Below are 20,852 nucleotides of genomic sequence, written 5' to 3'. Positions count from 1 at the left end.
ACAAATCCACTCCCAATCAAGTTTCTTGATGCTCCAGGGTTTCCTTGGGTGACAAGATATGCTCCTGCTACACCAAAATGTTTCTAGTCATAATATTTTTTTTCCACAAAAATTTTTGATGACCCCCGGGTCATCGTTTTTCTGGCCTGAAATCCATTTTTCCAGGATCGCAAAAATCCTTTCCCAATCAAGTTTCTTGATGCTCCAGGGTTTCTTTAAGTAATAAGCAATGCTCCTGCTACAACAAATTGTGCCTAGGGAAAATAATTTTTTCCACCAAAATTTTTGATGACCCCGGGGTCATCGTTTTTCTGGCCTGAAACCCATTTTTCCAGGATCGCATAAATCCTCTCCCAGTGAAGTTTCTTGATGCTCCAGGGTTTCTTTACGCAATAAGCAATGCTCCTGCTACACCAAATTGTGCCTAGGGAAAATCATTTATTTCTACCAATATTTTTGATAACCCCGGGGTCATCGTTTTTCTGGCCTGAAACCCATTTTTCAAGGATCACATAAATCCTCTCCCAGTGAAGTTTCTTGATGCTCCAGGGTTTCTTTACATAATAAGCAATGCTCCAGCTACACCAAATTGGGCCTAGGGAAAATAATTTTTTTCCACCAAAATTTTTGATGACCCCGGGGTCATCGTTTTTCTGTCCTGAAACCCATTTTTCAAGGATCAAATAAATCCTCTCCCAGTGAAGTTTCTTGATGCTCCAGGGTTTCTTTACGTAATAAGCAATGCTCCTGCTAAACCAAATTGTGCCTAGTGAAAATATTTTTTTTCCACCAAAATTTTTGATGACCCCGGGGTCATCGTTTTTCTGGCCTGAAACCCATTATTCCAGGATCGCATAAATCCTCTCCCAGTGAAGTTTCTTGTTGCTCCAGGGTTTCTTTAGGTAACAAGCAATGCTCCTGCTTCACCAAATTGTGCCTAGGGAAAATATTATTTTTCCACCAAAATTTTTGATGACCCCGGGGTCATCGTTTTTCTGGACTGAAGGACATTTTTCCAGGATCACACAAATCCTCTCCCAGTCAAGTTTCTTGATGCTCCAGCGTTTCGTTAGTTGACAAGCAATGCTCCTGCTACACGAAAAAGATTCAACGCAAAATATTTTTTTTCCACCAAAATTTTTGATGACCCCGGGGTCATCGTTCTTCTGGCCTGAAACCCAATTATCCAGGATCAAACAAATCCACTCACAATCAAGTTTCTTGATGCTCCAGAGTTTTCATGGGTGACAAGCAATTCTCCTGCTACACCAAACTGTGCCTAGGGAAATTTTTTTTTTCCTACAAAATTTTTGATGACCCCGGGGTCATCGTTTTTCTGGCCTGAAACCCATTTTTCCAGGATCGCACAAATCTTCTCCCAGTCAAGTTTCTTGATGCTCCAGGGTTTCCTTAGGTGACAAGCAATGCTCCTGCTATACCAAAATGTTTATAGGCAAAATATTTTTTTTCCACCTAAAATTTTTGATGACCCCGGGGTCATCGTTTTTCTGGCCTGAAACTCATTTTTCAAGGATTGCACAAATCCTCTCCCAATCAAGTTTCTTGATGCTCCAGAGTTTCCTTGGGTGACAAGCAATGCTCCTCCTACACCAAACTGTGCCTAGGGAAAATATTTTTTTTCCACCTAAAATTTTTGATGACCCCGGGGTCATCCTTTTTCTGGCCTGAAACACTTTTTTCCAGGGTCGCACAAATCTTCTCCCAGTCAAGTTTCTTGATGCTCCAGGGTTTCATTAGCTGACAAGCAATGCTCCTCTACACCAAAAAGTTTCATCGCAAAATATTTTTTTCCCACCAACATTTTTGATGACCCCGGGGTCATCGTTTTTCTGGCCTGAAACCCATTTTTCCAGGATCGCAAAAATCCTCTCTCAATCAAGTTTCTTGATGCTCTAGGGTTTCTTTAGGTAACAAGCAAAGCTCCTGCTTCATCAAATTGTGCCTAGGGAAAATATTTTTGATGACCCCGGGGACATCGTTTTTCTGGCCTGAAACCCATTTTTCAAGGATTGTAAAATCCTCTCCCAATCAAGTTTCTTGATGCTCCAGGGTTTCCTTAGGTGACAAGCAATGCTCCTGCAACACCAAAAAGTTTCATCGCAAAATATTTTTTTCCCACCAACATTTTTGATGACCCCGGGGTCATCGTTTTTCTGGCCTGAAACCCATTTTTCAAGGATCGCACATATCCTCTCCCAATCAAGTTTCTAGATGCTCCAGAGTTTCCTTGGTTGACAAGCAATGCTCCTGCTACTCCAAAATGTTTCTAGGTAAAATATTTTTTTTCCACCAAAATTTTTGATGACCCCGGGGTCATCGTTTTTCTGGCCTGAAACCCATTTTTCCAGGATCGCATAAATCCTCTCCCAGTGAAGTTTCTTGTTGCTCCAGGGTTTCTTTTCGTAATAAGCAATGCTCCTGCTACACCAAATTGTGCCTAGGGAAAATAATTTTTTTCCACCAAAATTTTTGATGACCCCGGGGTCATCGTTTTTCTGGCCTGAAACCCATTTTTCAAGGATCACATAAATCCTCTCCCAATCAAGTTTCTTGATGCTCCAGGGTTTCCTCGGGTGACAAGCAATGCTCCTGGTACACCAAACTGTGTCTAGGGAAAAAAAAATTTTTTCACCAAAATTTTTGATGACCCCGGGGTCATCGTTTTTCTGGCCTGAAACCCATTTTTCCAGGATCGCATAAATCCTCTCCCAGTGAAGTTTCTTGATGCTCCAGGGTTTCTTTACGCAATAAGCAATGCTCCTGCTACACCAAATTGTGCCTAGGGAAAATAATTTATTTCTACCAAAATTTTTGATGACCCCGGGGTCATCGTTTTTCTGACCTGAAACCCATTTTTCAAGGATCAGATAAATCCTCTCCCAGTGAAGTTTCTTGATGTTCCAGGGTTTCTTTACGTAATAAGCAATGCTCCTGCTACACCAAATTGTGCCTAGGGAAAATATTTTTTTTCCACCTAAAATTTTTGATGACCCCGGGGTCATCGTTTTCCTGGCCTGAAACCCATTTTTCCAGGATCGCACAAATCCTCCCCAGTCAATTTTCTGGATGCTCCAGAGTTTCCTTGGGTTACAAGCAATGCTCCTGCTACACCAAAATATTTCTAGGCAAAATATTTTTTTTCCACCAAAATTTTTGATGACCCCGGGGTCATCGTTTTTCTGGCCTGAAATCCATTTTTCCAGGATCGCACAAATCCTCTCCCAATCAACTTTCTTGATGCTCCAGGGTTTCCTTGGGTGACAAGCAATTCTCCTGCTACACCAAACTGTGTCTAGGGAAAAAAAATTTTTTCCACCAAAATTTTTGATCACCCCGGGGTCATCGTTTTTCTGGCCTGAAACCCATTTTTCCAGGATTGCACAAATCCACTCCCAATCAAGTTTCTTGATGCTCCAGGGTTTCCTTGGGTGACAAGATATGCTCCTGCTACACCAAAATGTTTCTAGTCATAATATTTTTTTTCCACAAAAATTTTTGATGACCCCCGGGTCATCGTTTTTCTGGCCTGAAATCCATTTTTCCAGGATCGCAAAAATCCTTTCCCAATCAAGTTTCTTGATGCTCCAGGGTTTCTTTAAGTAATAAGCAATGCTCCTGCTACAACAAATTGTGCCTAGGGAAAATAATTTTTTCCACCAAAATTTTTGATGACCCCGGGGTCATCGTTTTTCTGGCCTGAAACCCATTTTTCCAGGATCGCATAAATCCTCTCCCAGTGAAGTTTCTTGATGCTCCAGGGTTTCTTTACGCAATAAGCAATGCTCCTGCTACACCAAATTGTGCCTAGGGAAAATCATTTATTTCTACCAATATTTTTGATAACCCCGGGGTCATCGTTTTTCTGGCCTGAAACCCATTTTTCAAGGATCACATAAATCCTCTCCCAGTGAAGTTTCTTGATGCTCCAGGGTTTCTTTACATAATAAGCAATGCTCCAGCTACACCAAATTGGGCCTAGGGAAAATAATTTTTTTCCACCAAAATTTTTGATGACCCCGGGGTCATCGTTTTTCTGTCCTGAAACCCATTTTTCAAGGATCAAATAAATCCTCTCCCAGTGAAGTTTCTTGATGCTCCAGGGTTTCTTTACGTAATAAGCAATGCTCCTGCTAAACCAAATTGTGCCTAGTGAAAATATTTTTTTTCCACCAAAATTTTTGATGACCCCGGGGTCATCGTTTTTCTGGCCTGAAACCCATTATTCCAGGATCGCATAAATCCTCTCCCAGTGAAGTTTCTTGTTGCTCCAGGGTTTCTTTAGGTAACAAGCAATGCTCCTGCTTCACCAAATTGTGCCTAGGGAAAATATTATTTTTCCACCAAAATTTTTGATGACCCCGGGGTCATCGTTTTTCTGGACTGAAGGACATTTTTCCAGGATCACACAAATCCTCTCCCAGTCAAGTTTCTTGATGCTCCAGCGTTTCGTTAGTTGACAAGCAATGCTCCTGCTACACGAAAAAGATTCAACGCAAAATATTTTTTTTCCACCAAAATTTTTGATGACCCCGGGGTCATCGTTCTTCTGGCCTGAAACCCAATTATCCAGGATCAAACAAATCCACTCACAATCAAGTTTCTTGATGCTCCAGAGTTTTCATGGGTGACAAGCAATTCTCCTGCTACACCAAACTGTGCCTAGGGAAATTTTTTTTTTCCTACAAAATTTTTGATGACCCCGGGGTCATCGTTTTTCTGGCCTGAAACCCATTTTTCCAGGATCGCACAAATCTTCTCCCAGTCAAGTTTCTTGATGCTCCAGGGTTTCCTTAGGTGACAAGCAATGCTCCTGCTATACCAAAATGTTTATAGGCAAAATATTTTTTTTCCACCTAAAATTTTTGATGACCCCGGGGTCATCGTTTTTCTGGCCTGAAACTCATTTTTCAAGGATTGCACAAATCCTCTCCCAATCAAGTTTCTTGATGCTCCAGAGTTTCCTTGGGTGACAAGCAATGCTCCTCCTACACCAAACTGTGCCTAGGGAAAATATTTTTTTTCCACCTAAAATTTTTGATGACCCCGGGGTCATCCTTTTTCTGGCCTGAAACACTTTTTTCCAGGGTCGCACAAATCTTCTCCCAGTCAAGTTTCTTGATGCTCCAGGGTTTCATTAGCTGACAAGCAATGCTCCTCTACACCAAAAAGTTTCATCGCAAAATATTTTTTTCCCACCAACATTTTTGATGACCCCGGGGTCATCGTTTTTCTGGCCTGAAACCCATTTTTCCAGGATCGCAAAAATCCTCTCTCAATCAAGTTTCTTGATGCTCTAGGGTTTCTTTAGGTAACAAGCAAAGCTCCTGCTTCATCAAATTGTGCCTAGGGAAAATATTTTTGATGACCCCGGGGACATCGTTTTTCTGGCCTGAAACCCATTTTTCAAGGATTGTAAAATCCTCTCCCAATCAAGTTTCTTGATGCTCCAGGGTTTCCTTAGGTGACAAGCAATGCTCCTGCAACACCAAAAAGTTTCATCGCAAAATATTTTTTTCCCACCAACATTTTTGATGACCCCGGGGTCATCGTTTTTCTGGCCTGAAACCCATTTTTCAAGGATCGCACATATCCTCTCCCAATCAAGTTTCTAGATGCTCCAGAGTTTCCTTGGTTGACAAGCAATGCTCCTGCTACTCCAAAATGTTTCTAGGTAAAATATTTTTTTTCCACCAAAATTTTTGATGACCCCGGGGTCATCGTTTTTCTGGCCTGAAACCCATTTTTCCAGGATCGCATAAATCCTCTCCCAGTGAAGTTTCTTGTTGCTCCAGGGTTTCTTTTCGTAATAAGCAATGCTCCTGCTACACCAAATTGTGCCTAGGGAAAATAATTTTTTTCCACCAAAATTTTTGATGACCCCGGGGTCATCGTTTTTCTGGCCTGAAACCCATTTTTCAAGGATCACATAAATCCTCTCCCAATCAAGTTTCTTGATGCTCCAGGGTTTCCTCGGGTGACAAGCAATGCTCCTGGTACACCAAACTGTGTCTAGGGAAAAAAAAATTTTTTCACCAAAATTTTTGATGACCCCGGGGTCATCGTTTTTCTGGCCTGAAACCCATTTTTCCAGGATCGCATAAATCCTCTCCCAGTGAAGTTTCTTGATGCTCCAGGGTTTCTTTACGCAATAAGCAATGCTCCTGCTACACCAAATTGTGCCTAGGGAAAATAATTTATTTCTACCAAAATTTTTGATGACCCCGGGGTCATCGTTTTTCTGACCTGAAACCCATTTTTCAAGGATCAGATAAATCCTCTCCCAGTGAAGTTTCTTGATGTTCCAGGGTTTCTTTACGTAATAAGCAATGCTCCTGCTACACCAAATTGTGCCTAGGGAAAATATTTTTTTTCCACCTAAAATTTTTGATGACCCCGGGGTCATCGTTTTCCTGGCCTGAAACCCATTTTTCCAGGATCGCACAAATCCTCCCCAGTCAATTTTCTGGATGCTCCAGAGTTTCCTTGGGTTACAAGCAATGCTCCTGCTACACCAAAATATTTCTAGGCAAAATATTTTTTTTCCACCAAAATTTTTGATGACCCCGGGGTCATCGTTTTTCTGGCCTGAAATCCATTTTTCCAGGATCGCACAAATCCTCTCCCAATCAACTTTCTTGATGCTCCAGGGTTTCCTTGGGTGACAAGCAATTCTCCTGCTACACCAAACTGTGTCTAGGGAAAAAAAATTTTTTCCACCAAAATTTTTGATCACCCCGGGGTCATCGTTTTTCTGACCTGAAACCCATTTTTCCAGGATTGCACAAATCCACTCCCAATCAAGTTTCTTGATGCTCCAGGGTTTCCTTGGGTGACAAGATATGCTCCTGCTACACCAAAATGTTTCTAGTCATAATATTTTTTTTCCACCAAAATTTTTGATGACCCCGGGGTCATCGTTTTTCTGGCCTGAAATCCATTTTTCCAGGATCGCAAAAATCCTTTCCCAATCAAGTTTCTTGATGCTCCAGGGTTTCTTTAAGTAATAAGCAATGCTCCTGCTACAACAAATTGTGCCTAGGGAAAATATTTTTTTCCACCAAAATTTTTGATGACCCCGGGGTCATCGTTTTTCTGGCCTGAAACCCATTTTTCCAGGATCGCATAAATCCTCTCCCAGTGAAGTTTCTTGATGCTCCAGGGTTTCTTTACGCAATAAGCAATGCTCCTGCTACACCAAATTGTGCCTAGGGAAAATCATTTATTTCTACCAATATTTTTGATAACCCCGGGGTCATCGTTTTTCTGGCCTGAAACCCATTTTTCAAGGATCACATAAATCCTCTCCCAGTGAAGTTTCTTGATGCTCCAGGGTTTCTTTACGTAATAAGCAATGCTCCAGCTACACCAAATTGGGCCTAGGGAAAATAATTTTTTTCCACCAAAATTTTTGATGACCCCGGGGTCATCGTTTTTCTGTCCTGAAACCCATTTTTCAAGGATCAAATAAATCCTCTCCCAGTGAAGTTTCTTGATGATCCATGGTTTCTTTACGTAATAAGCAATGCTCCTGCTAAACCAAATTGTGCCTAGTGAAAATATTTTTTTTCCACCAAAATTTTTGATGACCCCGGGGTCATCGTTTTTCTGGCCTGAAATCCATTTTTCAAGGATCGCACAAATCCTCTCCCAATCAAGTTTCTTGATGCTCCAGGGTTTCCTTGGGTGACAAGCAATGCTCCTGCTACTCCAAAATGTTTCTAGGCAAAATATTTTTTTTCCACCTAAAATTTTTGATGACCCCGGGGTCATCGTTTTTCTGGCCTGAAACCCATTTTTCAAGGATTGCACAAATCCTCTCCCAATCAAGTTTCTTGATGCTCCAGAGTTTCCTTGGGTGACAAGCAATGCTCCTCCTACACCAAACTGTGCCTAGGGAAAATATTTTTTTTCCACCTAAAATTTTTGATGACGCCGGGGTCATCGTTTTTCTGGCCTGAAACGCATTTTTCCAGGATCGCAAAAATCCTCTCCCAATCAAGTTTTTTGATGCTCTAGGGTTTCTTTAGGTAACAAGCAATGCTCCTGCTTCACCAAATTGTGCCTAGGGGAAATATTTTTTTTCCACCAAAATTTTTGATGACCCCGGGGTCATCGTTTTTCTGGCCTGAAACCCATTTTTTCAGGATCGCACAAATCCTCTCCCAATCAAGTTTCTTGATGCTCCAGAGTTTCCTTCGTTGACAAGCAATGCTCCTGCTACAGCAAACTGTGCCTAGGGAAAATATTTTTTTTCCACCTAAAATTTTTGATGACCCCGGGGTCATCGTTTTTCTGGCCTGAAACCCATTTTTCAAGGATTGCACAAATCCTCTCCCAATCAAGTTTCTTGATGCTCCAGAGTTTCCTTGGGTGACAAGCAATGCTCCTCCTACACCAAACTGTGCCTAGGGAAAATATTTTTTTTCCACCTAAAATTTTTGATGACGCCGGGGTCATCGTTTTTCTGGCCTGAAACCCATTTTTCCAGGATCGCAAAAATCCTCTCCCAATCAAGTTTTTTGATGCTCTAGGGTTTCTTTAGGTAACAAGCAATGCTCCTGCTTCACCAAATTGTGCCTAGGGGAAATATTTTTTTTCCACCAAAATTTTTGATGACGCCGGGGTCATCGTTTTTCTGGCCTGAAACCCATTTTTCCAGGATCGCACAAATCCTCTCCCAATCAAGTTTCTTGATGCTCCAGAGTTTCCTTCGGTGACAAGCAATGCTCCTGCTACAGCAAACTGTGCCTAGGGAATATATTTTTTTTCCACCTAAAATTTTTGATGACCCCGGGGTCATCGTTTTTCTGGCCTGAAACCCATATTTCAAGGATTGCAAAATCCTCTCCCAATCAAGTTTCTTGATGCTCCAGGGTTTCCTTAGGTGACAAGCAATGCTCCTGCAACACCAAAAAGTTTCATCGCAAAATATTTTTTTCCCACCAACATTTTTGATTACCCCGGGGTCATCGTTTTTCTGGCCTGAAACTCATTATTCCAGGATCGAACAAATCCACTCCCAATCAAGTTTCTTGATTCTCCAGGGTTTCCTTGTGTGACAAGCAATGCTCCTGCTACACCAAACTGTGCCTAGGAAAAATATTTTTTTTCCACCAAAATTTTTGATGACCCCCGGGGTCATCGTTTTTCTGACCTGAAACCCATTTTTCCAGGATCGCACAAATCCTCTCCCAATCAAGTTTCTTGATGCTCCAGAGTTTCTTTGGGTGACAAGCAGTGCTCCTGCTACATCAAAATGTTTATAGGGAAAATATTTTTTTCCCACCAAAATTTTTGATGACCTCGGGGTCATCGTTTTTCTGACGTGAAACCCATTTTTCCAGGATCGCACAAATCCTCTCCCAATCAATTTTCTTGATGCTCCAGGGTTTCTTTAGTTGAAAAGCAATGCTCCTGCTACACCAAACTGTGCCTAGGGAAAATATTTTTTTTCCTCCAAAATTTTTGATGACCCCGGGGTCATCGTTTTTCTGGCCTGAAACCCATTTTTCCAGGATCGCACAAATCCTCTCCCAATCAAGTTTCTTGATGCTCCAGAGTTTCCTTGGGTGACAAGCAATGCTCCTGCTACACCAAACTGTGCCTAGGGAAAATATTTTTTATCCACCAAAATTTTTGATGACCCCGGAGTCATCGTTTTTTTGGCCTGAATCCCATTTTTCCAGGATCGCACAAATCTTCTGCCTATCAAGTTTCTTGATGCTCCTGGGTTTCCTTGGTTGACAAGCAATGCTCCTGCTACACCAATCTGTGCCTAGGAAAAATATTTTTTTTCCCAAAAATTTTTGATGACCCCGGGGTCATCGTTTTTCTGGCCTGAAACCCTTTTTTCCAGGATAGCGCTCATCCTTTCCCAATCAACTCTGTTGTTGCTCCAGAGTTTCCTTAGGTGATCAGCACTGCTCCTGTATGTCCAAACTGTGCCTTAGGAAAAAAAATTTTCCAACTAAATTTTTGATGACCCTGGGGTCATTTTTTTTTTTGCCACAAACCCATTTTTCCAGGATCACCCTCATCCTCTCCCAATATTCTCTGTTGATGCTCCTGAGTTTCCTTGGGTGAACAGCACTGCTCCTTCATGTTGAAACTGTGCCTGGGGGAAAATAAATTTTCCACCTTAACTTTCAATGACTCTGGGGTCATCGTTTTTCTCGCCTGAATCCCATTTTTCCTCATACGCCCTCATCCTCTCCCAATCAATTCTGTTGATTCTCTGGAGTTTCTTTGGTTGACTAGCACTGCTCTTGCATGTCCAAACTGTGCCTATGGAAAAAAAGAAATTTCACCTAAGTTTTAGATGACCCCAGGGTCATTGTTTTTCTTGCCAGAAACCCATTTTTCTAAGATCGTCCTCATACTCCCCCAATCAACTCTGTTGATGCTCCAGAGTTTCCTTGGGTGAGCACCAATGTTTTTGGTTCGAAACCTTAATTTTGAAAATTTAGGTTGAAAATTTTTTTTCCCCCTATGTAGGTTTTTGACATGCAGGAACATTGCTGGCTACTCAAGGAAGTTCTGGAGCACCAGCAGAGTTGATTTGGAGAGGATGAGTGTGATTGTGGAAAATTGGGTTTCAGGCCAGACGAATTATGTCCCTCGGGTCATCGAGAATTTAGGTGGAAAAAAAGTTTTTCCCTAGGCACAGTTTGGACATGCAGGAGCAGTGCTGGTCACCCAAGGAAACTCTGGAGCATCAACAGACTTGATTGGGAGAGGATGAGTGCGAACGTGGAAAAACTGGGTTACTGCCAGAAGCACTTTCCTATGCACAAAAAATGTTACTTAAAGGGCTTCAAATCACCCCCAACTGATGCCAGAATAGATAAAGAGGACAGTTTTTGAAGAAATGCTAGTGGGGGGCAACCTGCTGGCCCCCCTAGCTACGGCCCTGGCACACAGAGGGAAGGAGGATATTTATGGTAAGTTCTTTTCAGGGTACGATGCTTAAAAGGAAGACTTGTCATGGTAAAAGAGGACATCTGGTCACCCTGAGCCCACAGGTGTACACATTTGATCCCTGTTGTGTATATGCAACATTGGGCATAAATGGCTTTTAAACACTGACTGGGCACGTGGACAGCAGGCAAAGAGGCCAGGAAGGGGACTTGGGTTGACTCTCCAGTTGTTCAGCATCAGCTTGGCTTTGCAGCAGGGGTTCCTCCACAAGCAGGCTGAAAGCTGAAATGAAGCTTATCTGCAGGAGACCACAGGCTAGTTCATCAAAGCACAAAGACCTTCTCCACCCCCTCCCCACACCCACTCCCCAATCTGTCATTGAAAAAGGTAGAGGGGAGTGGAAGAAAAAAATGTGTGGAGGAGAAGGGTGACTTAGAGCAGCATTTGGTAGCAACTGTTACCCTGCACATGCCTGATCTCGTCTGATCTTGGAAGCTAAGCAGGGTCAGGCCTGGTTAGTACTTGGATGGGAGACCGCCTGGGAATGCCGGGTGCTGTAGGCTTATACCATAGACTTTCGAGACTGAAGGTTGCCAACCTTCGCAGACTGTGGGTCAGGACCCACTAGGTAGGACGTGAGCCAATTTCAGGTGGGTTGCATAGCACCCAGCTCAGCCACCATTGAAAATGCAGAGCTGAAAATATAGGGTGCAGAGATGCTGGGCAGGGCAGGCTCCCCGTGGGAGAGAGGCTTGGTGCTTTGCCCTAATAGGTGGGATGATGGAGCTCAGGGCCACAGCTGTGGGACTACAGCTGCTGCAGCAGAAGGTTTTAGTGCACACAGGACACTGTCCATTCTAGTGTGAGCAGAAATATGACAGTGCTCATTTTCACAATGCTTTTCTATAATTAAAAAACAGAGAGGAGTGTTTGGTTCCCCATATTACTGTGTCCAGCTACTGATGCAGAGGTGGACCTGGGCTTGGCCTCAGGTAGCCTGGCAGTCCTGGTTCCAAAGACTTTTCCAGTTGTCACCGGCCTTCCCTTGTCCTGTTTTGCCCTCTCCCTACCTGAATTCTGCCTGCCCCATCACCAGCCTCCCCCGCTGTTTTACTCCATCCCCCTTTGGGAAGAGAAAAAGAAGACAAAAGAAACTTTGTATCCCTTGATACAATTCCTCTCTCAAGCCCGCCTGCCTCCCTTCCCAGCAGGCCTGTAAGAATGAGGGGAACAGGGTGCATGGAGTCAAGGATCCAGAAGTTCTTGCCACCCTGGGTCCTGCTGGATACTGGTGCTGCCGTGTGGTCAGGATGGCAGCAACTGTTACCCTACAGGTGCCCGATCTCATTTGAACTTGGAAGCTAAGCAGGGTCAGGCCTGGTTAGTACTTGGATGAGAGACCGCCTGGGAATACCAGGTGCTGTAGGCTTATACCATAGTCTTTCGAGACTGAAGGTTGCCAACCATCTCCCTATACTGAACACTATCTCCTGATCTCGTCTGATCTGGGAAGCTAAGCAGGGTCAGGCCTGGTTAGTACTTGGATGGGATACCGCCTGGGAATACCGGGTGCTGTAGGCTTCTACCATAGTCTTTCGAGACTGAAGGCTGCCAACCAAATGTGTGGTCAGGGCACCCCTGGTCCATCTCCTGGAAGCCCACCCCCCCCCCCGAGACAGCCACTTCCACCACCATTCTATGACACTGCTATTGCATCTTTTTACAGACAAAAAAACACACACGTGTACAGTATGACACCACAGACTTGTGAACGGTGAGCAAAATAAAGCAAGTTATTATTTGTTTCTCAAGTTGCTTTTACAATAAGAAAAGACTTGTGCTTCAAAATATGTTGCTCAAAAGGAGGGCAGCCCCCTTGAGAACGGGAATTCACACCCAAGGCTTCACCTCTCCAGGAGTATTTCCTCACGAACATCAGCCTGCAAAAGAACAATTGCATTCAATATAGATTTTTCGCAAGACATTTCCGAAGTTAGACACAGGTCCAATCTCACCACCTGCCTCTTAAGTTCAGTTCATCAACAGGTAGTCCATCCTTTGTCTCCAGCTTTAAGCCCTTCTGTCAGATGAGCAGCAAAGGGTTCATCTCAGGCCATTTTAGGAGGCCATGTCTAGGCCCTACCCTTTACCAGATTATTGCCCCTCTCCTCCATTATTCAAGGGTTGGCAAATTCAGACATGAGCATGGTCCAGTCCTGGAATAGTCTGCCTTGTGCAAGAGCTGGCTATCCCCTGTTGGAGATCTTGAAGCAGAGTCTAGATGGCCACCCGCCAAGGATGCTGTAGCAGCTCCCTGCACCAAGCAGGGGGGTTGGACTAGATGACCTCTACAGTCCCTTTCAGGTCACACTCCATGTATAGGTCTGGCCATTCCCCAGATGGGAGACTGTTTAGAAACCTCCATGGAAGCTGCCTGGAGTTCCATGACAAAGACACAGACAGTGTACACACACGAAACAAAATACCATGAGTGTGATATCAAAGGGGTTCCCACTTACTTACAGCCTGGCTCAGTTTTGTCAAGACTGGGATGAGGTGAAGCAGCTCTTGGTCCTGAGGATCACCCAGCCACTGTGGGATCAGGAGCACATTGGCAGGCTTGGCAGAATGGGGGGGGGGGGAGAGAACACAAATACATCTTCTTTAGGGTGATCTATATTTATGTCCTTAAATGGTTTTCCTGAAGTGTATCCATTTTGATTTCCATTTATCATTATTATTTATGCAGTGCCAGCATCAAGTTTTTAGGAGCTCAGTAGAAAGTCCTGCACCAAACCTCAAAACTATTCAGCAGTAGCTTCTCCCACTTGGGGGGGAGGGCAGGGAACCCTGAAGGGACTGACCTGGGCAAGGGGGTTGTGGTTGGGTGGTTGATAGTCTGACCTGATAGGTGCAGCACCTTGGCCAGCACCTGCCCTGGCTGATCCTCTACTTCATGCTCTAGAGCAAGGGGCACCCAAACCCCGGCCCGGGGGCCACTTGCGGCCCTTGGGGGCTCCCAGTCAGGCCCCCTGGGAGCCCCTAGTCTCCAGTGAGCCTCTGGCCCTCTTGCTGGAGCCCATGCTGGCCCGACGCAACTGCTCTCAGCGTGAGGGAGACTGTTTGACCTCTCACCTGAGCTGTGGGACGAGGGCTCCCTCCACTATTTGCTGTTTCTTATCTGTGATGCAGCAGTGGCAGTGAAGGAAAGGCCGGCCTTGCTTTGTGCAAGGCCTTTTATAAGCCTCGAGCTACTGCAAGACCTTCATTCATTTATATGAGTTCCATCTCTAATATATTCATTTATGTAAATTTATTCAAATTTGAAATGCAAATTAATTCTTTTCCCCCCGGCCCCCCGACAGAGTGTCAGAGACATGATGTGGCCCTCCTGCCAAAATGTTTGGACATCCCTGCTCTAGAGTAGCTTTTCACAATATTTGTCCCCCACCGCACCACTTTGTAGGGTCTACCTATCAGAAGTACCACCAGAAGTAACTGATGTCATAAGAACATAAGAACAGCCCCACTGGATCAGGCCATAGGCCCATCTAGTCCAGCTTCCTGTATCTCACAGCGGACCACCAAATGCCCCAGAGAGCACACCAGATAACAAGAGGCCTCATCCTGGTGCCCTCATCCATGTCATCAAGAGACCTCAAGAGACCTCAAGATAACAAGAGACCTCATCCATGTCATCGCCAGTGACTTCTGGATTAGGAGGCCAAATGCCATGCCACGAACAGTGGCTCAGGGTGGATGGGAGGGCTTTTTCCAGTGCATGAAAAGCACATGCTGGAGCTCAGCCCACCAAGCCAAGCCACCTATTGCTGCTTGTTGCACTGCTGGTTTTGCTGTCGGGCAGTGGGGGTCTGGGGGTCCCATGCATACCACCGGACACCACCTTGAGTACCAATGATGGTACGAATACCACTGCTCTAGAGCAGGAGTGGCCAAACTGCAACTCTTTGACACATGTGTGGCTTGCGGAAATATGTTGGCTGAGCTCCTTTTATTGCATCACAATTAATAGAAAAGGTAAATTAAAAAAAAAAAAAACATTTCAAGCTTTGTAATTCTTTATGGGTCTAAACTAAGACTCCATTGGATTAAAACCCAAGCTTAATGTTCACGGGGAGTACTGTAAGTATATTTAAGAATTAAATAAAACTTAAATATTGTGGCTCTCAAATATCTGAAGAAGTTTTATCACATGGTTCGTAAGCAAATTTGGCCACCCCTGTTCTCGATCCACCTTTTACCAAAAACTTTGTCAACGTGTGACACTCAAGCTGTGGGGTGTGTGGAGTGCATGTTTGGAGAATGTGGGGGGCTATTTGGTAGGGAAGGGTACTTGGAGCATGTGAGGGGGGGCTGTTTGGGTAAATAGAAGCTTTGCCAGGAGGTCAACCTGAAGTTTGTGGCCACACTGACCACATGGTGGCCAATGTTGACGTGGTTAAGAACCAAGCCTGATCATTACCTGGTAAGGAAAGGCTTCTATACATGTTGCAACTGCCACGATACTGTCCAGGTCCCTCTCTAACACAGAGAGATCCTTTATGTAGGAGCCCTGGTGACAGAGACAGTCCTCTTGATACAGCTGGTACCTGGCAGAAGAGACAATGTTGAGTCCGGTGCCATTTGCTTGCAAGGCTTTTGCCAAATTGCACTAACTCCTCGACAGCGCCAAATGGCGCTGTGGAGGATAACAAGTCTTCCATGGCAAGAATTTCTGCAGCTCTCCTTTGTTTGGTGACCAGGATGGTCCAAGAGCCATAGGGGATTGATTTGAGGAAGAAGCAAAGTTGGCCCATCCATGAGGCCAATTGAGGCAGTGCCTCAGGCAGCAAGTTGGTAGATAGTGCCCACCTCTTGTCCACTCGCTCACCTCCACTAGGCCTCCTTCCACTCCCTGAAAAGGAAAAGGGGTGGACAGAATGGAAGTGGAAGGTGGGCACCCCCTGTCAATCTGTTACCCAAGGTTACCTCCTCAGTTGGCCTCATGAATGGGCTGGCCCTAGCTAGACAGACCAATGGTTTGACTCAGGAGGAGGTAAATTCTTATCTCTATCCTACACACCTGATCAGCTTCCTCTTTGGTCCAAGGGCCTCAAGAATTTTATCTGCATATTCTCGCTTGGCTGCAGTGAAGATAAAGACCTGAAAGAAAAGCCAGAGAAAGCCAGATATTGAAAGACTGTTGAGGAACATGAGCAAACCTCCTTCAAACGCAGGCACTTACCTCATAGATCTTGGCCAGGGCTTCCAGAAATTCTGCTATGTAGGGCCTCAGCTTTATGAAAACCTGAAAGATAGGAGGACCAAGAAGAAACCCAGATGAGGCAGGGGAAGGCTAAGCAGACCATTCATGACCCTCCTCAGCTCCACCAGCATGAACACCATCCAAAGTTGTCATTTATACAGAGCTGTTAAATGTAACAGCCACACGATGTTGCGTGAAAAGGCAGGTCTCTGCCCAGATGTAGTTACAGTCTAGATCAGGGGTGTCAAACATAAGACCCACAGGTTGGATGCGGCCCCTGGAAGCTATGGGGTAAGGGGAGACCAAGAGGGGGAGAAAGGGAGAAGCTGCCAAGGCATTAGCCCAATTATCACATGGGCCACCCTTTCAGCTGCACCTCTTCTGCCAAAGCATCACTTTTCAGCACACCTCTCAGCTACTGAGTTGGGAAGTGATGATGTGGCGGAGAGTGCGCTAACAGAGAGTGCGCTAACAGAGAGACCCACGTGATAATTGGGCCACATCCTGAAAGTATGATCAAGATTTGTCCATTTTCTCTTTTGTCGCTAACTTGTTTCTACGCAAGAACAAAGTGCTCCTTTCTGGCCGTCGTCTGCTTAATGACATCATTCCCAGTTTAATGATGTCACTTCTGGCTCTCAGCAGGTGCCATGAATGCTCTTTGGCTTACTGTATGTAACGGGTTTGACATTCCTGATCTAGATATTGATTCGGGGGGAGAACCAGAAAGAGGGAAGGTGATGAAAGCAGGATAAAGACATGCAAAGGCTTCAAAGTTAGTTACAAGAGGGAATTGAGACTTAGGGCTGGGTACAGAATTCCATACTGTGTTATCTTTTATGGCAGGAACATTATGTATCTACTGGACTGATTCAGGACCTCCTGCAACCCAGGGTGGCATACCAAATGCTGCCTACCTTTGCTGGCTGATGTGCCAGCCTTTGCCCCTTTCCACTCCTTGGGCTAGAAACAAAGAAGGGGATGGAGATAGTCCGTAGGAGAAGACGGTGCAGGGCTAGAGTGCCAGAGACTTCCTAAGGGCTCAAAATTTTATCTAAGAGTTTCTCAACCTGTGGGTCGTGACCCAATTTCCAGTGGATCCTGCAGAACCTCCAATGAAAACACAGGTAATGGACAGATCAGATAATTAATTGCCCCCAGCCCTGAGGCCAGTCAAAAATCAGATAGCTGCTAACTGCTTTGCAAGGTGGTGTAAAGGAGATAAATGTTTGAGAGGCTGGATCAAATCACTAATCCACTCAAGCCTTGAGGTTATTCATTAGGGCTGCCTCATTAAGAGAAAGGGATTGAGGTTTTTTTTGGGGGGGGGGGCAAATAAAATATTACTAGAAAATAAAAATTTTATTTCTTTCTAGATCACCTTTTTAAAAGTCCCATAAAGCTAAGTGGGTCCCAACAGAGTGTCATTTTATAAAGTGGGTCCTGGTGCTAAAAAGTTTGAGAACTCCTGTATTCGCTCCAAGCATATTCACCTGATAGCACCTGCCCTGGAAATATGTAGTGGCCGTGGACGCACCATCCCAGCGAGCTGTCAAGGAGGACACCGCTGAAGTTCCTTCCTGCAGGGGACCAAAACAAAAACTGGATTTACATGGTGCTAACTCTGGACCGTACAGAACACAAAACACCGTCACCCGAGCCGTGTTCCTTCTGCACTGCAACAGGGGCTGTGGGATTTGGAGACACCGGAGACTGCACGGGGGCTGGCCAAATTAGGTTTGCGGCCTTTGAGATCTGTATACTTAGCCAAGCAATTGAGACCTCACCACTTCCTGTGGCCCTGCTTGTGATGGTGAACTTCTTGGACCTCACAGAGACTGTGGACTCAATCAGGAGGCTTGCTTGCACCAGTGCTGCCTGCCGAGTCCTGCCATTCATCCATCTTGCTCAGGATTGTCAACACGGGCTGGCAGCCATTTGAGGCGGGGGTATTAAACATTCCAGCCCTATGTGAAGATGCTGCCAGGGGCAAGAAAAGCCTATATCCTACCACTGAGCTCAAGGGTCCCATCACCCTCACCTAGAGGACTGTTGCAGGGAAGAAGGAGAACCTGGGAAGATGACTGTAAACCTTGGCAGAAGTCCAGAGACTGAGCTGCTTGCAGGGTCACCTCTAAGCTGGTAGCCAGATAGGGGAGCAGTGCGGTAAATACTGCAGGCACCACAATACGCCTTGTATGAGGCCCTTCTCACTTGCCATCAGAGCCATTCCGGGCAGCGACAGCAATGCGCAGGTACTCGCCAAGGGCTGCTTACCCAGCACATTGTGGTATCTGCGGTACTTACTGCGGACCCCCCCCCTGCCGCCACACTTCTACTCATAGCCCCTGTGCAACAGTGATAGAACAATGCTCTGGATTTGGCCAAAAGAGGCACTCAACCACTTCCTTGCACCCCAAGGAGCCTTACCAGTCCCAAGACCAAGGTATTCTTTGGAGAATGGCGTGTCTTCCTCGGGATGTTCTTCTTCTGGAGTTTCTTGGGAGTTTCAGGGTGAGCAAACCTGAGGATGAAAAAGAGGGTGGGCAGGAAGAGGAGGAGGAGTTCCATCTTGACTTGGATCTCTCCCTTTTTCCTTCTTTCTTGCTGCTGGTGGTATCACTGATCACCTTCAAGTGCAGCTACCCCAATTCTCAAAAAAAAACAACACCTAACTGAGACCCCCACAGATCCACCTAGTCCACTATCCTGCTTCTGACCGATGCCTCAGACACCTACAAGGAGGTCACAAGACCATGGCCCTCTTGCAGTTGTAATGAATAATATCAACTATTGCTAGACTACTTCTCCTCCATTATTTGGTCTAATTCCCTTTCAAAGCCCTATAAGATAGCAGCCATTGCTACATCTGGTGTCAGCACAGGATTATGGCTCCCGAAATTATGGCTTCTTGTGTCAATGAATTCCAGACAATTAAGGTCTCTGGCCTTCATTTCTATGAGGTTATGATCATTGCTTGCCTCTGATGATGTGAATGGTAGCCTTCAAAAGCTTCTGCTGCAATAAACTCTAGTCGACTTCAAAGTCCTGCAAGATTTTTTTCTTACACTCCTTATGATGAGAAATTCAATTTAAAATGTTAGCCCATTCTGAAAACATAGGGAAGGCAAAGTGGTGCAGGGTGGTGCAAAGTGGTGCAAAGAGCTCAACCTACTCACATGGTTGGAGATCCAACTATTGGAGCCACATCTGGAAGGTAGCTTCCTAAATAGGGGGCACCATCTCTTGGATGCCCTGTTGGTGACAGGGAGTCCTCAGAGTCTGCAGGGAAAGCATTTTGGACTCAGAAGAGCCACATGGAAAGAGATGTACAAGTAGATACAGACAAAATGGCTTAGACCAAGTCAAACCACCGGTCTATCTAGCTCAGTGCTCTTGAACATGATGGGCAGCAGATCTCCAGGGTTCCACAAGTGTCTCTCTCAGCCCTACCCAGAGACATTACCAAGAACCATTCTCTTCGTCCACACTGTTGTGAATGCCATTTGTCCTGCCACACACCCACACCTTATCCTACACCAGATGTATGTAATTTACTGGGTAAGATGCTACCTTATGTTGAAATCCCTTAACTTAGCTCCGCAGTGGCATCACTAGCTTCAGCCTGTGCAGGATAGACCCCACATGATGGGCAACACCCTGGTCAGTGGGCACAGTGAAGTACCATTGCCCCACCCTGTTGGATTTTTGGCTGTAACTTTTGATAGAATAGAGATATTTCAACACAGTTTGTTTCATTGCATTCTGCATGAAATTACGCATCAAATGATATACAACATGATGGTTTTATTCAAAAACACCAAGATTTAAAACATTTTGACCAGTAGTGGTGTCAACCCCCTGTGCGCATCACCCACTGTGGCCTAATGATGCTACTGTCGCTTGACACTGTCACACTCTCTCTCGCATAGTATCTTCCCCAGTTGTCTCCAGGTAGGTCTGGAAAAACGAGCTGGAGTTTTTCCGCCCCTTAACCCCCCAAATAGGTATGAATTCATTCATCTGTGTGTACACACACCCTCCCAACTGAGAATGACGCTACATTTAGTCCATGGGTGCGGAAGGGGGGACAGCAAGGAACTGTGGAAGAGAGGAGAGTTATGGGCTGGAGCGTCCAGAGGTGTCCTAACCCATCACTCCTCTTCCACTCTGCCCCCCCTCTTCCATTTCAAAGGAAAAGGAACAATGGTGATCACTGGATGAACCAGGTGCCTCTGCCTCAGTGGGCCTTATGGACAGGCCACCCCTAGCTAAACTCAATCCCTTAGTCTTTGAGGATCTACGAGCTTCATGGCATCCAATCTGCAGGACTTACTTTTGGTCCCCAAGGAAGAAAAATAGGTGGCAAAAGGCAAGCAGGCATCTTCCGTGCTTAAGGCTTTCCTGGAACGAGACATCTTAAAATGACCGTTTCAGCAACCCCTGGAGAAGAGATAGAAAAAGCAGTATTTAGCCTGAGGCCCGGAAACAAAACCTCACTGACATCCCTGGGAATTCTTCCCAAGCAAGGCACCTGTAAATCAAGTAAGGGTGTACAGCTAAGGTATTCAATCTGCGCGTCCCACTGCCCTAGTTAGGCGTGGCTAGCCTCCAGGGGTGTCACCAGGCATCTTGGGGAGAGAGGTGG

The 20,852-nt window shown here is 45.2% G+C and overlaps 2 pseudogenes; both read left to right on the top strand.

The window, feature by feature from the left end:
* Window positions 1–11,384: 11,384 nt before the first annotated feature.
* LOC136634028 (5S ribosomal RNA) lies at window positions 11,385–11,501 on the top strand (annotated as a pseudogene).
* A 746-nt stretch (window positions 11,502–12,247) lies between these two features.
* On the top strand, window positions 12,248–12,367 carry LOC136634034 (5S ribosomal RNA; annotated as a pseudogene).
* The last annotated feature ends 8,485 nt before the right edge of the window (window positions 12,368–20,852 follow it).

Source organism: Tiliqua scincoides, chromosome 13 (genome assembly GCF_035046505.1).
Source record: "Tiliqua scincoides isolate rTilSci1 chromosome 13, rTilSci1.hap2, whole genome shotgun sequence".
Classification (NCBI taxonomy): domain Eukaryota; kingdom Metazoa; phylum Chordata; class Lepidosauria; order Squamata; family Scincidae; genus Tiliqua; species Tiliqua scincoides.
This window is presented reverse-complemented; position numbering and strand designations above follow the sequence as displayed.